Source organism: Photinus pyralis, unplaced genomic scaffold, assembly GCF_008802855.1.
Source record: "Photinus pyralis isolate 1611_PpyrPB1 unplaced genomic scaffold, Ppyr1.3 Ppyr1.4_LG1, whole genome shotgun sequence".
Classification (NCBI taxonomy): domain Eukaryota; kingdom Metazoa; phylum Arthropoda; class Insecta; order Coleoptera; family Lampyridae; genus Photinus; species Photinus pyralis.
The window spans coordinates 10,399,416-10,414,762 of record NW_022170249.1 but is presented as its reverse complement, the minus strand read 5'-3'; the positions used below and the strand labels follow the sequence as shown (position 1 = coordinate 10,414,762).

At 35.3% G+C, this 15,347-nt stretch overlaps 1 long non-coding RNA gene across 1 annotated transcript in view; it reads right to left on the bottom strand.

The window, feature by feature from the left end:
- Positions 1-15,347, bottom strand: part of LOC116159535 — a 95,088-nt gene that overhangs the window by 22,066 nt on the left and 57,675 nt on the right. The window contains exon 3 of the long non-coding RNA XR_004143003.1: positions 8,259-8,297. This is a non-coding gene — a long non-coding RNA (uncharacterized LOC116159535). The remainder of the gene's footprint in view (positions 1-8,258; positions 8,298-15,347) is intronic.

Genomic DNA, 15,347 nt, shown 5'->3' with positions numbered 1-15,347 from the left:
TCAATCCAAAGCTAAAAGACGAGCCTTTGTAATGGAGTTATGAGAGACGTCAGACTGGGATGCGATGATGCATTCATAAAGAAAGGAGCTTCGAAATGTTCTACTGTAATCATTATAGTATTCGTATTCGGTCGGCATTTGAATTTTAGGATTAGGAAATATGTAAATTTTCCCTCGTGCGACCGTAGTACATTGGCAGGTTTATTGTGCAGAAGGAAGAGGCAAAAGTACGTCGTGATTTGATTAAGTCGGAAAATAACGTTAAGTTATAAAGTGAAAGATAATTGAAAAGTTACAAGGCGTGCTCCTTTGATCAAGTTTGGATTGGCGAGAAATAAGAGCTTTGAGTATTGTAAATTGAGGGCTGTCTAGCATTGGCAACACATAATATATAAAGGCGTTAAGGAAGTATTTTATGTCACCGTTTTTGCATGTCACTCTGTATGCCGAGGATGTCCAGTTATTATCATCCAATATACCGATTATGTGTCAATCCAGATGAAACTGTCATATTTTGAACATATTATATGTGGCATGCCACGCGAAAAGGGATAATCATATATGTGAACTTTTTTTGGTCCACTGCACCAGTTCCCCCTCGGAAGAACATAGTTACGATAAATAAAGTTGAAATTTCCTACAAAATTACATATTGTTGTGTAAACAACGTCATGTAGACGGTATTTCGGTTTATAGAATAATAGCGGGGTACCCTGTATGTGGTATTATTTCAATTTATTATGCAAATTTGGTCGGTTTTTTACGAATTAAACACAGAGTTGGTTTTACTTGAATATGTATTTCCGTATTTGTTCTTCTTAGAAATTTTTCGGTTTAACTTTATAGCTTCTGTAAATTGTTCAATTTAGATAAGATGCTTTAATGTAGGATGTAGACTGCAGGCCTACCGGGGTTCTGCCTTCGGATAACTCCAACCGACTGGCAAGAGATCGAAATTCGGAATAATTTAAGACTATACAATTAAGTAAGTTAACTTATATGTTATGCAACTGTTGATGCATCCCTGTTGAAACGGAGCCGGTACTGGGTTGTCGCTAAACGGCGTTATTTCACATTCACATTATCGATCACGTCACGGTTAGGTTAGATCACGGCGCGGTCAATTATTGCAGCGTGTATTTCTTATGAACATGAATAATCCTATTGAAATAGCATGTTATTTTGCCGCGGCTTCAGCGGAGCGTGACCTGAACAAATGGTGTGAATTGGCCTTTAGCTGTAATTATAGTTATTTAATACACGCACGGATTCTGATCAAGGCTACCAGGTGCAGGTATAGGAATTACAGGAAGTGCATATAACGCGGGCCCTAGTTTACTTAAACGGAATAGAATATTGCCTCTCTGGTTTCCAAATAAGGTCGGCAAGGATTTACCTGGCGACGGCCCTTATAGGAAACTTCCACTTGAATCGGACGGCAAGCTCGGAGATGATCCGATCTATCGACCGAATGCATGCACGCAAGTGCTGTATCAGGTAGCGTAAATATCACAGGGTTTTCACCCTACAACGATTAACGACACCAGTAAGACAGAAAAATAAAACTTGCTATCAACAAAACGGAAGCACAAAACAGGTGGGAGATTGAAAAGAGATTTAATTTTAAAGGATGGGGCCAACGGCGACATCCAACGGAGGAATTTTACAACACATACTACAGGATGTTTATGAATAAAATGTCGACGTTACCACTTTTATATTTTCTAACAAGACACTGCTGGCTTGAGTTTTCGCGTCGGTAAAAAAAGCGTGTACATCTGTTTACACTAAATTATGGACAGTTAACGCGATTTGTTATATTGTAGACGTAATTTTTTTATAATCTGTGCAGAAGTAAGCTAACCAACCAACCAACTATTAGAAAAAACTGTAAGTAATTTAAGATGTGGTGGTACATTATGGTAGCTGACCAATAGATTTTCGACATTTTCACAATCTACCAAAACGAAAAAGTTTAATAGGAGGACGAGTAGCTGAACAGACCGACAAAGTGCGGACAATTCCTTTTGGAAAATGCGCTCGAAATACATAATAGTATTTAAAACAATAACTGGAAATATGAGTTACTATAGTAGGTTGTTAACAAAACAAGAATATCAGCTGAAATAACTAATATAAAAATAACTTACAAGTTACAATAGATACTGAAGTGATCGGTCCTTAATACATTAAAATTGGTATAAGGTTGTGCATATTTTAACATCATATAGCAATATATCTAAATTAATATTTCTAAATGAGCGTTACAAGACCTATCCTAAACATTAATATGGGCCACCTCGTAAACGGATATTTATTTGACGCAGTTTCGATGCTATCAATTGTCGTAGCTTGTCACATTAACAAAACTTGAATACGTGACCGATTGTATAAACTAAAAATGCTGGGACCCGATCCATTATAGTTCTAGGGAGCAATAAATCAACGAAATGGATACTTAACTTGTAAACAAAGCGCTCGAGAGGGGAGTCAATAAAATAAGGTGCAATTTGGTCATTCAATTAGTAGATCGCTACTAAAAACGTACAGACTCGACGCAATTGAATCATATAAGTGAAATGTGAAATGTAGTCAGGCATTTTGTTAATTACATTCCGTTTGAATCTACCATATTGCAATGGTAATATCTTTTGATTTATATTGAATAATTCAATTGTATGCGTATTTTAATATCGCTTTTGTTTATAATAATTCACGAAACCAACATGGGCGAGTCATCGGCGGCGATGGGGACGTGGATCGAGCTGTAGGAGGCTTTACAACCTAAAACGACATTTTAATATTTTCACAGAATTTTGGCTATACTGCCGACAAATTGAAACAAAATGTATACTTGCATGTGCATTTATAGGGTCGATAATGAACTTGTTAAACGTAATCAATTAATAAAACAGAAATAGTTGATGCGGTGCATCTGTCAAAAGAAATGACTAGAAGTACAAAATAAAGCTGAGCTTTGTTAGTAAATTACTTGATATCCTAGTTGATATCAAAATGCGCATTTATAAAATTGATAGTGAACATTTTAAACATAATCAATCAACGAAATACAATATAACCCATGCAAGTTAGTCATGAACTTATGAAGTGCATATTATACATCGGGTGGAGGTGGTTATTTTCAGTTTGGTGTGCCGATGACCTGCGGAAATGTGTGGAATAAAAGTGTTTGTAGGGATATTTGTCATTTATTTCACCCTTATTTCTAGTCACTAAATAATTAATGTAAAAGGAATTTCTGTTACAACGGGTGAGGCAATTCAAGTTTTTCGAAATAAGGGTCTATATATGTTTTTCTCACCCCAAAAATACGCTGGCCATTGTCGTATGTTTACAAATTGACGAATCATGTACCTTGCGCATAATTCATTTTAGTTTGCTCCATAATAGGTTAGTGTCATTTGCAATTGAAGTAATAGACACGAGACTATCAATTGGGCGCCTTTAATAATAATAAATGAACGAGGGGATAACCTTAACTTGCTCAATTGGTTTGATAAAAGCAATAAATCGACGATATGAAGTGGCTTTTACCGATAAAGTTAAAAAGAACTATTTTAACATTCTTGGCGCATCGCGTTGCACTGCAATGCACTGGCGCATTACATACGCCGTGTAAAGAAAGGTTCGGTATTTCTTCTCAAGTAGTTTGAGACTACTAGTAATCTAATTTTAAGAACCGCTGTTGTATAAAAGGCAATACCGGATGTTACTTGCACCGTTAAGTTCTGATTGTTTGTCTCCCCCGGCCACTCCTGCAGTTCATAGCAATTGCTAACTTTTGAACCTTATGGCGTTATAAAATTAATTTTCGCGAACTGAAACATATTTAGAACTGCAATTGCTTCTTCAAAGTAAAAGCGACTGCAATTACGACTGGAGATCGGATTTATATAAATTAAACCGCGCGTTCACGTAATTAGCGAGAATATGCTTAAATTGGCAATTAAGTTATTTTTAGTGCTGAAAACAGGGCAATATTACCGATTAAAATGGTGCACGGTTCAAACACTATAGCAGCAGTAGTTTCACTTTCAATTCTAACGATTTAGGTATTCGACTCGAAAGGGTTGCAAAATGGTTGTCCGTAAAATATGAGAGGACAGGGATGAAAAATAGATGTTGAATATACTTTACCGTACCACATTTCATTTTATATTTAAATTTACTACACGAACAAAATTCCTTCATCTCTCAAAATTTTCGTGGCTAATTTTCATTTACTGGTACACGTAAACCAATATTAATGAGTAACGACGTCCAGTATGTGAAAAATCGCATATTGATCGTATTGGACTATTATTAAATAGAGGTTTTCCAGTGGAATACATACACTTTAGGTTTTAGGGCGGTGGCATATTTTTCTATTCCTAATAACCACCAACTTTTACGACCGGGCGTCTTTTGGTGGTAACACGCTCTTATTAATGCTAGGGCTGGGCGATTACGGATTTGAATAATCGATAATCGATTATGAAAAATAATCGATTACACTGATTAATCGATTAATCAAATAATCGATTAATCAAATAATCGTTTACTCAAATAATCGATTAATCAAATCATCGATTAATCAAATAATCGATTAATCACCTAATCGTTTAATCAAAAGTCGATTGTCACATACAAGGAGTGATAAATATCTGTTTGTATGCATTAATACGTTAATTATTTAATAATAAAAATAAAAAATAATTCCATTACTCTTTTCATCAAATCGTTCATTATTAGGCAGATCGATTAATCAATAATCAACAAAGTGTCCCTGGTTCGAATCCGGGTTCGGGCATGGATATTTGCAAATGCATAGTGGGTTGGTTGGTAGAACAGCCTTGGCTGAAACCCTGCCCATTTGAAAATGAAAGTCAAAAATAAAAATAAATAAATAAAAATAAATGATTAGGCAGCTTACTCTCAGATGAGGTGTGCTTTAGTTTTGATGATACCTACAATCTTAATTCATTTTAGCTGCTTAAAGTGACGTTTTAACATCTGCTATAAAATAAAATAATACTTGTGAGCTGTGAGTGCTCCTTTTTGCGTAAACTGATGATCCAGCTAATAATAATCAATTAAAATTTACTTAATAATTGATTAATCAAACAATCGATTAATCAAATAACCGATTAATCAAATAATCGATTAATCAAATAAATCCGATTAATCAAATATTAATCGATTAATCGATTAATCAAATAATCGATTAATCGATTAATTTAATAGAATAATCAAACCCGATTATCGATTATCGTTTGATTATAATCGATTAATCGATTTTTTTGCCCAACGCTAATTAATGCCATGCCTATAGATAGGTTGCTCCGAAAATTTCTGCAAATTGATTAATAATCAAAATACCTATGCATTTTACTCGTGAAGATGTTCACGCAATGATTTTGTATGATTTCAGGTGATCTGTCCCTGAAGCAATGATATCCATTTGGCCCGAAATAATTTGAGATAAATGTGTCGACAGTTAGTGCTCCAAGCTTATCGTTAGTGCTGCTACATTATATGAGAAAGAGGGACAATAAATAAAAAAAAAAATAAAAAAAACCCGGGCGGGGCCAACTTCACACTCAACTTTTATTTATCGCAATAACGAACGCACACGGCGTTAGTGCTATAGACAAACAGTATCTCAAATTCTTTCGCTGTTCCTAAAGAAGTCGAATGTTGTTATTGTCCAATGGAGAAATAAAATTCCATATACATTTCTATACATATTTATTGGTGAAGTCGAAGCGAATATCTTGAAAAGGAAGTGTCGGAAGAGGATACTCATAAAAGGCAAGTGGAACGTCTGGAGGAGACACATCTAATGGTGATGTCAAAACTTTCAGTGCAAATATCCGCAGAACGGAGTGTCGGAGGAGTGCCCATTAACAAGTTACGATTGTATAATATGATATGGTAGTCAATATTAGATCACATAAAATTTTGGGAAATTCATTCGTTTAACCACCATCCACACAGCAATGGAATTATTGCCATAAGAAATACTTTGTAAACTTCGAGGCAAAAAAGCCAGATTGATTCCCAAATAAAATACTAAATCGACATAACTCCAATAATAATAATATAATAATAATAATAATAATAATATATTTTAACCTTTTTAGCTAATAATAATATATTTTAACCTTTTTAGCTATTAGATAGGTGAGGCAAGTCAGTACAAATACATATAGTATATATAAAATAACGACAGAACACGAATGAGACATAGATAGACCAACAACAATTTAGAAATTAACTCATTACAACAAATACTACGTTTCTGAAAGAAGAAGAAACTCCTCAATTGTGTAGCAGCATTTCGAAACGAGGTAATCTTTCAGCGTCTTTTTGAAAAGTTTTGAGTCCTGAATCTGCTTTATATCAGCTGCCAGCGCGTTGTAGAGGTAACATCCTGCGTAATGCACTGATTTTTTAAATTTAGTGTCTCGGTAAATACATATGGTGTCCTTTTCTGGTAAGGTAATCATGATTATCGCGGTTTCTTTTAAATTTACGTCTAAAAGTATGAATGTAAAGCAAGATTTTGTATTATGTATAATGATGTAAACGTTAGTCGTCCATAAGAAATAAGAAAGTTGATATAATTTACTCAAAACTCACAAGTAATAAAAATTTTATTCTAGGGACCGTCAGAAAGCTGAGAAAAAATTGCTAAGGGTCTGTTAAAAGTATTGTTTGATATCTTTGAAAATAAATGAACGCTAGCTCTACAAACTTAGAACTACAAGAAACTCTGAAAGGAGAACTTAATCTACATAAAATTCTGCAATTCTTGGCTCATTTAAGCGACCTTGTATCTCTTACGGTTTTTGAGACCCCCATCCAATAAACAGAATAGATTTATGAAGAATAGAGGCAATTTCAGAGGCAATTTGGACATATTGTTGTCAATTTTCCAATCACAAATTATGACTCCAACCAAAACGCAATATCTTTAAAAGATATTCCCCCATCTACAGATTTCTTAGGTTTTACATTTCACTTAAGAAGTATGTACAATGGAATTTTATTTCTCCATTGGACAATAACAACATTCGTCATTATACAGCATTCTGCAAACGAGTAAATGGAGAATGGGAACTGTATGACGACTGTAAACTAGTATAGTTGCAGCCGAGGTTGCAGCAAACGGGAAAGTTACCCCGTATGCACTATTTGAAAAAGTGTCATTGATCCATTAATAATTGGTAATATAAAAAAATATTCCTGGAGTTTAGTTCAGATGACTGTTCTAAAACTTCAAAAACATAAAGAAAAACAAGCGATTCTATGGTTTACATTATCTAGGAATGTTTGGATAGATCTGGATAAAAATTTTGACTATCAATGTAAACCCTGTTTCTTACAGCTATGTATTGACTTTGGTTAAGAAAACTGATAAACGACCATATCCCGAATTCGAATATCTGCTCAAACAAGATCGATAGATACAGTCTTTCAATGTTTTCTAATACTTTATGCGGTTTATTTTGAGAAAGATCCAGTTTTACAATTAAATTTATCATGACGTAACATGACTGCAGCAATAATTATCTGCCGTGGATTACTATGTACGAATACGTATAAATTATTGTTCATAAAGTATAATTACAATCCAGAATTACAATGTGACTCGACGCTGCTAATTGTGTTTTTTTTAACAACCAGTCATAAATTTGGTCAACTTGACACAATATTTTAGTTTTTTTTTGTTTTTCTTGGAAACAAAAAACGTTGGAATCGTAATCTTTGAGCACAAAACAGCACTAACGATCGTATTAGTTTTCTTTTTAAATAGTCATGGGCTTCCCCACTTCACACAATGTTTTAGTTTTTTTCGTTTTTCTTGGACTGATGAAATGTTGGTGCCAATTTTTGGAAATATGTGAACTGCTCAATTGTAGAAAAAATCTTGTGTGTAATTCGAGCGCAAATTGATTGTCGATTTCAAGAGGTTGCCGCGCTCCTTCGTCGCGCGTCAACTGTCTCTTTCAATCGACAATATATCATATTGCACTCTTAATACACAATAGCTATTTGAACCTAATTATACGAGTGAAATTTTGATGTACCCATGTATCTAAACAACATTGAAAGTCAGGACGTATATTCACTCTAAAAGAAGCAAGTGTTGAGTGGAGGTCAATTGAGATTTTTGAAACCAAAGAGTTACGCTTGATATGAATTTAAAGAATCAAATGCAACTTAAAATCTATTAAGAATTGTGTTGTACTTACCACACCTAATCCCTCCGTTGTTTCGATATTCCCCAGTCACTGAAAATACACAAAACCCAAATGAAAATGTTGTATGTATTGATAAACACACACTAAATAGTTATCAAAACTAAAATGTACTTCCTACTTCTTCAAACATAGCGCGACAACAGACTCGATTGCGCAAGTCTTGACCTTCGCAATGCGTTTTGTGATAACCCGATGAATAATGCCTTAGACGGAATGTCAGAAAGTGATTGGTGATATCAAATTTATCGTGTTTGTGGGAATAAACCGAACCAAGACGGTATCAGTCATGCCTAATTAATATGAATCGAAGAAACCGTACCAACTACGTTAGTTCTGGCATTTCTCCAGTTGTTTAATTCCATCCAAACAAAAAATCATTTGTTTGAAATAAGTGCCATGGTGCTAAACATGAGGTTATAGGATGCGGTATTTCTGTGAAGCGTTCGGGTACGATAGTTATTTGAAAATGGTTTGACCGCCCTGAGTTCAGGTCGTGCCTTCATAAACTTGACGTGGTTTCTTTTGCCAAGTATTTAACAAGCAAAATTCCCTCACAGTCCTAAAAAATGGCCGCCATCAATTTTCCAGACGAAAGTTGGGTTTTTGTTTTTTCTCCACTCCCAAGAAAACCCAGTTTTCGTGGGTCGCAGTGTATTGATTTTTGATTTATGAGGGTCCGAGTGAAACATCCGCGTTTTCGCCGCCAATGACAACCCGCGAAAAATAGTTTGCTAGGGCGCACAATTGCTAGTTATAAACTTCTTTCATTGCCAGTCTCTGCTCTGGCGTGAGGAGTCGGGAATTCATCGAACATACACTTTTTTGTGCCCGAAGCTTGGAGTATAAATGTATAATTTTAAATATTTGAGGTTAAGTGGAGGAGTAGCACTTGCGTGTGCTGAACTTCACACGCGTCGACTTTTAATTGCCGCCATCCATATTTTATTAATCTTTGGCAATTTAATTCATTTAATTGGGAGATTCCGCAGTATTGGACGGATTCACCTTTAACTCCATATATAGAAGATATAATTGTGTTTTTTTGCTTCTTCGTAAGTACGCCATTTTCATTTTATGTACTTGAAGTGTATCTTTCTTTATGTTTCGGCTGATACTGTGCGATCAAAAATGAGTCGTTGTCGAGTTACCTTTCGTTTACATGGGAAATCGTATTTAACTTGAACTTCCAAAGGCGACTCGACAACAACTCATTTTTGATCGCCCGTTATTTCCATCGACGATTATTGGATTCATCTATAATTACCCTTCTTATTTAATATGTATGTACGTTTTATGACATCAACGAAGGGGTTACCTTTGATTTTTTTTGTTCCAGGCTCGAAACGTAATCCTGTGTACTCCAGACCGTAAACAATTTTTGTCAGATTACTTACCGACCAGAAACGTCTTCCGTTGCATTACCGACAACACTTATTTCGGCCAAATTATTAATTCATGAGTTATACCAGAGACCCGAATTCTTTTCCAGTTTATTTTCCATTCTCCTTTCAGCTTTACGTTTAATTCATTTATTCTCACCTGGCCTCCTTTTCATTGCCTTGCGGACCCCGCGTTACATAGTATTGAACTGATATATTGGGTTTCCCCTTCCAACATCCTTAGGTCCAGACGACTCTAGTCAGTGAGGTAGTACAAAGGGTCCGAATGTGAGGTCTAAGTATGTGTGGATCTCATCCACCCACGTATTGTATTGTATGTGCATTAGGTCGGTCGACCTGACTAGAACACAATTGTCATTGTCCTCCTCGAATGCTGAGAAATTCAACTGGCTATTCATACGTGATTGTTTGCGGCGTTCAGAGGAATTCTTTTAGGGGCACGAATCAAGTTAATCCCGACGTTACCTTTGATGGAAAACTCCATGATAAATTACGGAGTGTACAGTTCACTATTATAAATAATCTGCTAATTACAGCAAATTATTCTAAAGGAGATCCAAGTCTACAGTTTAAAGGCAAATCCATGTCGCTGTTACAACACCACGCGCCACGGTCCGGGCTTTGACAGCGATAGCTAGAAATCCAGACAGACACAAGTGCTGAAGTCATGTTATCTTGTAGGTCACAGGATGTTGCAAAAACGTGCAATTTATGCACAAATGAAGCATACGCAAATGTGTTGTTTTCCACAGTCCACCAGATCGGAACTACTGACACGGCACCGACTGAGTAGTACCATGCATGTTAATTGGACTCCCTACTCCTCCCACCAGCGGAACACCGCTTTGATTAGTGCGTGTTGATTTTCATCTTCCTTTTTCTTCATACGCCGTAACAAAATACACTTTAAAGCCAACCAGCTGAAAGCGTGAGATAGAACGCATGGAATTTTAATTGCCATCATCCATATGTATTGATCTCTGGCGATTGGATTCATAATTTGGGGATTCCGAAGTATTTTTGGACGAATGTCACCTATATATTCCTAGGGAGGATTTAATTTGCGTTCTTTCTTTCTTATCATAAGTACCGCTATGTGCATTTCGTTTACTCAGAGTGTATCTTGTTTCGGTTTTAGATATAATTTGTATAATACAATTTCCATCGACAATTGCTGCTTCATCTACAATTATTCCTCTTATTTAAGAGGTATGTAAATTTTTAGGTTATCAAAGAGATGCTCTGCTTCTTTTAGGGTTTGAATTTTAAGAAGCAGTGTAAATTCCGGATAAGTATATTTGATACAAATCTTGTTCGACATACGAGATTGGTAACCTTGGATTAAGCCCACCATTACTTGCGAGCCTACTCAGTATCTTTGACATGTCGGTTAAGTTATGATCGAATTTAAAACCACCACTTCCTTATAAAGGGTTTGTTCAATCAAGTACCGTACCTTGTATAGAAGCAGATTACTTGGTGCAAATTTTTGCACGAAATATCAATTTATTAATTTCTGAATAGTTGTTTTCAGATTCAGTAATTAGTTTGCTAATCGATCATTCTTGATTTGGATCAATTGTACATTGAAGTTACTATGATTTGTTAGGAACGTAAGTTATAATTTTGAGTATATGGGGGAGTATTTAGTATTTTGTGTGATAAACTATCCACTTGTGGATACAATTTTTCTGTTTGTCATTTGGTGTCAATATTTCTTTTGGTACCTAAATTGATTTTCACTGTTATTACTACTCTCGTATCTTTTCAATTTCATACAGGGAGTTAAGATAGAAATTGAGTGGCGCTCAACTATTGGTAAGTGCAACGAAGTTAAGAAAATCAAATGACCAGAATGAACTACCGCTGTATGAGATCTCAAGCTCAAATAGGCATAACCAATAATTTAATGAAAGCCGTAACTCTACCTAAAAGTGTAGTTATTCGCAATCCCTAAACACGTCTCAACTGAGAACAAGAACGCATATTTTGATTGGGAAATTGGGAATTCCAAGGAAAATTCCTCAGAACTCGGTTCAAGAACCCGATTTGCTTTTCCAGAACACACTTAGATATATGGTCAGATACTTGATTCCATTTGTCTTGTAAAGTAGACCTAAGAATTACCAACTCTACTGCTTTCATGACATTTTTCAGGGGTATTGGAAAACACGTTCTTTTACAACTCATTTCCGTTTTAGGAGCATCGGTCACTTATTGATGGGAGCTATTCAAATATATCAAAGGACCAATAACCAATATTGCGTTGGCGAAAATGGATATCAACTAAATTTTATATACATTTGACATACAACATTATACACCTTAAAAATAATATGGACAAACGGTCTACCCTATTTTACCACTGAATCGTAGCCTACCGATAGACTGAATACAGGAGTAATTCCAAATAACTTCTTGCGTAAACTCGAAATCTCGAAGAGATAAGGTTCGTTTATTTCGTAAATGCTAAGGTAAAATCTTTAAAGTAGTAACAGCTCCGGTCATTCTTTAATGAGAGATTGCGATCTTCTGGACACGTTTTCATATTCCACGCGTAAATATTTACTCAAATATGAATGAAAGCTTTTATAGTCCAAAACACGACGGTACCAAATCTAATTAGGTATCAACACAAATATCCTCTTCCGAAAAAATTCACCCCTCGCGCTAAATAGTTGAGAACTCATCAAGTTGCCGGTCTCGTAGTAAATCAAATCTGCGTTGCGTATTTCATTAACTTTGAAGTTTCCCAACTACACAACATAAAACCTTTCCATTTCATTGTATTATAGTCACCGCGAGTTTAAAGTTTGTATTTCTCCAAACCCTTAACAATTAAAGAGTCGGAACAATCGGATTTCATACCTACGTCAACAATGCCTCGGACTATCGACTATTAGTCCTCCATTATAAACAAATTTACTTAGACCTTCCGGTTTAAGCGGCGGTTGCCATAATTCAAACGGAAGATAAAGCTGCAGGAATTACGGTTAATTGAAGTTTCATTTTGACACAGGGTCTTCGCTTTTTAAAATGTAATTGTAAAGTATACGCCAAGTTGCGAAACGAAAAATAAAACCCATAAAACAATAATCCATTGAGTAATCTAGGCTGTATATTATGACATAATAATCAATACGGTTGGACTGTACCTGGAAGGAGCCCCGGATGTACGTTTTAGCGTCGGAGAAATTGAGATTAAGAGACCGCTGTGTTCTTATTTCGTTATTGAGGTAAAGTCAGTAGGGAGAGCGGGGTGAAAAACCGACAGTTTTGATATTCTGCGTACGAATTTAGTCATAATAGCAAACGTCACCCGTGTCGATCAATCACGCAGGTACTAAAAGAAGCCCCGAGGGAGAATCCTAAAATTACATGAGAATGGGTGTTATTTATGCTATTAGATTGTGGATAATGATCAGATTACAGCTATTGAGATGTCGTTATAGATACCTGCCTTGGGTATACTAACAGGCAAAGATGTTCACTTTAATAACAGTCCCATATATGAAGAGAAACCGAGGGACCCACTTTTAATACGCAGTAACTCGAGTAAAAACATTCTCAATATAAAATAATGAAACTTCTTTGACACAAGCATTTTTTTCTTATAAAAGCAGTCTTTAGCGCCAGTACCATACTACAGCATCTATACGTTGAATGGTAAACTACTTAACAACCTATTAGGACCTTATGTTTGCATATTACGACCTTTTTGCACGACAGAAACCAAAAGAAAAGACATAAGGTTCGTAAAGTTGCAACTGTTACACGCCGACTAAGAAAATTAGCAAACCTGTTAATTCCGTTATTTTGCATTTATTCTCTACCGTAGGAATAAAATTTTGTACCACTCATATTTACAATGGGGTTGCAACTTAAAATACGTACCGGTAGCTATAAATTTGCATTTAAATGTTTTTGGGGACTTCTAAGAGTAGAACACTTTAGGCATTGCATGTTATAGGAATTACAGAGTATCGAAATTAGCCTTTGAATTGCTTTTCCATATAAATTTGTCAACCGTGATGGAAATGACGCTTATCTTAGCCGCGTTGTTTAATTTGAATGGAGTGTTGTTTCTTAATGGGTATCGGAAACCTTTCGAGTCGAGATGTCTGGTATTTATATCATATTTCGTCTTCTTAATTAGTGTTATTTAGTTACACCTGTAAATGCGGCAAGAGATAATTCCCCGAATCATGAGAAATAAGAGAGAAATTCGGTACGTGGGTTGCTTAAGTACGGCCCAAAAACGCACATTCATTTCCAAATCTCCAATAATATTTCTTCTTCGTATTTTGAGCGACGAAATATTCAACGGTGTAAATTTTGTCCTGAATACGCTTTTTACCCTTTCCATATCGTTGTCAATGGAAGCAGGCTGTGCCGAGCTTGTTCGGATTCAACACCTTTAGCTACAACAATATTAATTTTACGAGATCAGGCCTATCTATTTTTATTTGTCACATCAAATGATTAAATTTCTTTACGAACCAGTGTCATAATTAATCATTGATTGTAAATGTACCAGAAGAACTCTCTAAAATAAAATTTTGATTGGAATATTCTTATAAAATTGAACCTACACCACATTTTTGCATTACATTTAGTTGAACATTTATGAACGTCGTGAAATTTAATGAGATTGAAGTTAATTTTGTTTTTGTTTGGAAGGGTTTGTTTAGATTAGATTATAGTAAAGGAAACCTTCAAATGAGTTCTTGCGCATGCGCGAATCAATTGGAATAAAATCATATTTTTGGGATCCAGAAACTGCCTAGCTTCTTGGATTAAGCTGTTTTTCAGAACCAATTCAAAAAGACGGAACTCATTCAAATAGACAGAAAATGCAATTATAATCATTTGTATCACTGAAAAGCACTATTCACATATTAAAACGTAATTAATTAGTTAGTTAACGGCACGTATACAATGTTATCCCCCAGAACTAAACCCTCATACATAATTATAAGGAAGATCGACTACATGGTAATTTACTATTACCTACTAATTACCAACTTTTGATCAAAAATTATGCTATGAAATTGGATTGGATCGGATTCACTCGCCGTGAACTCCCTAGTCTAATGGCGATTGCATAACTACAATTAGCGAGTGTCACTATCGATACCTACACATGACAAATCCTTCGAAATCTGCTTAAATTAGAGCAATGTTAATACCACACAATCAATAATTAACCTCTATACACATTCGGGCGTCATGCAAAAAGAAATTAATGGCAGCAGATCACGTAGATTAAACTAATCGCTTCCCATTTCTAATAAATTTTAGAACAGAAGAACTGTACGTTTCTAGTATTGATTAAGCAATAAACTTTTCTTTTGAAAGAACTTTTAACGGTATATGAGAGGGACAAACCAAATATTCCCCAACGTAATAAGTCGGTTAACTTGAAGGAGTTCGTAGAATAAAACGACCGCATAGAAGAGATCGCGTGATTGTATTGCCTAGGAAGCCATTCTAAGTGCTTGTTATCAGGTAATTTCACGTACGGTTCTTTCGTTGCGTTCACTATAGTAATTCTAATAGATGAAGTAATTGAAATTTGGGTTTTAAGGTACTCAAAAAAAATAGTGAAATGCATTACACAAATGGAATTTCAATGAATTTTGTTACAATAAAAACGTGTTTGAAAAAAGAATTTATTACA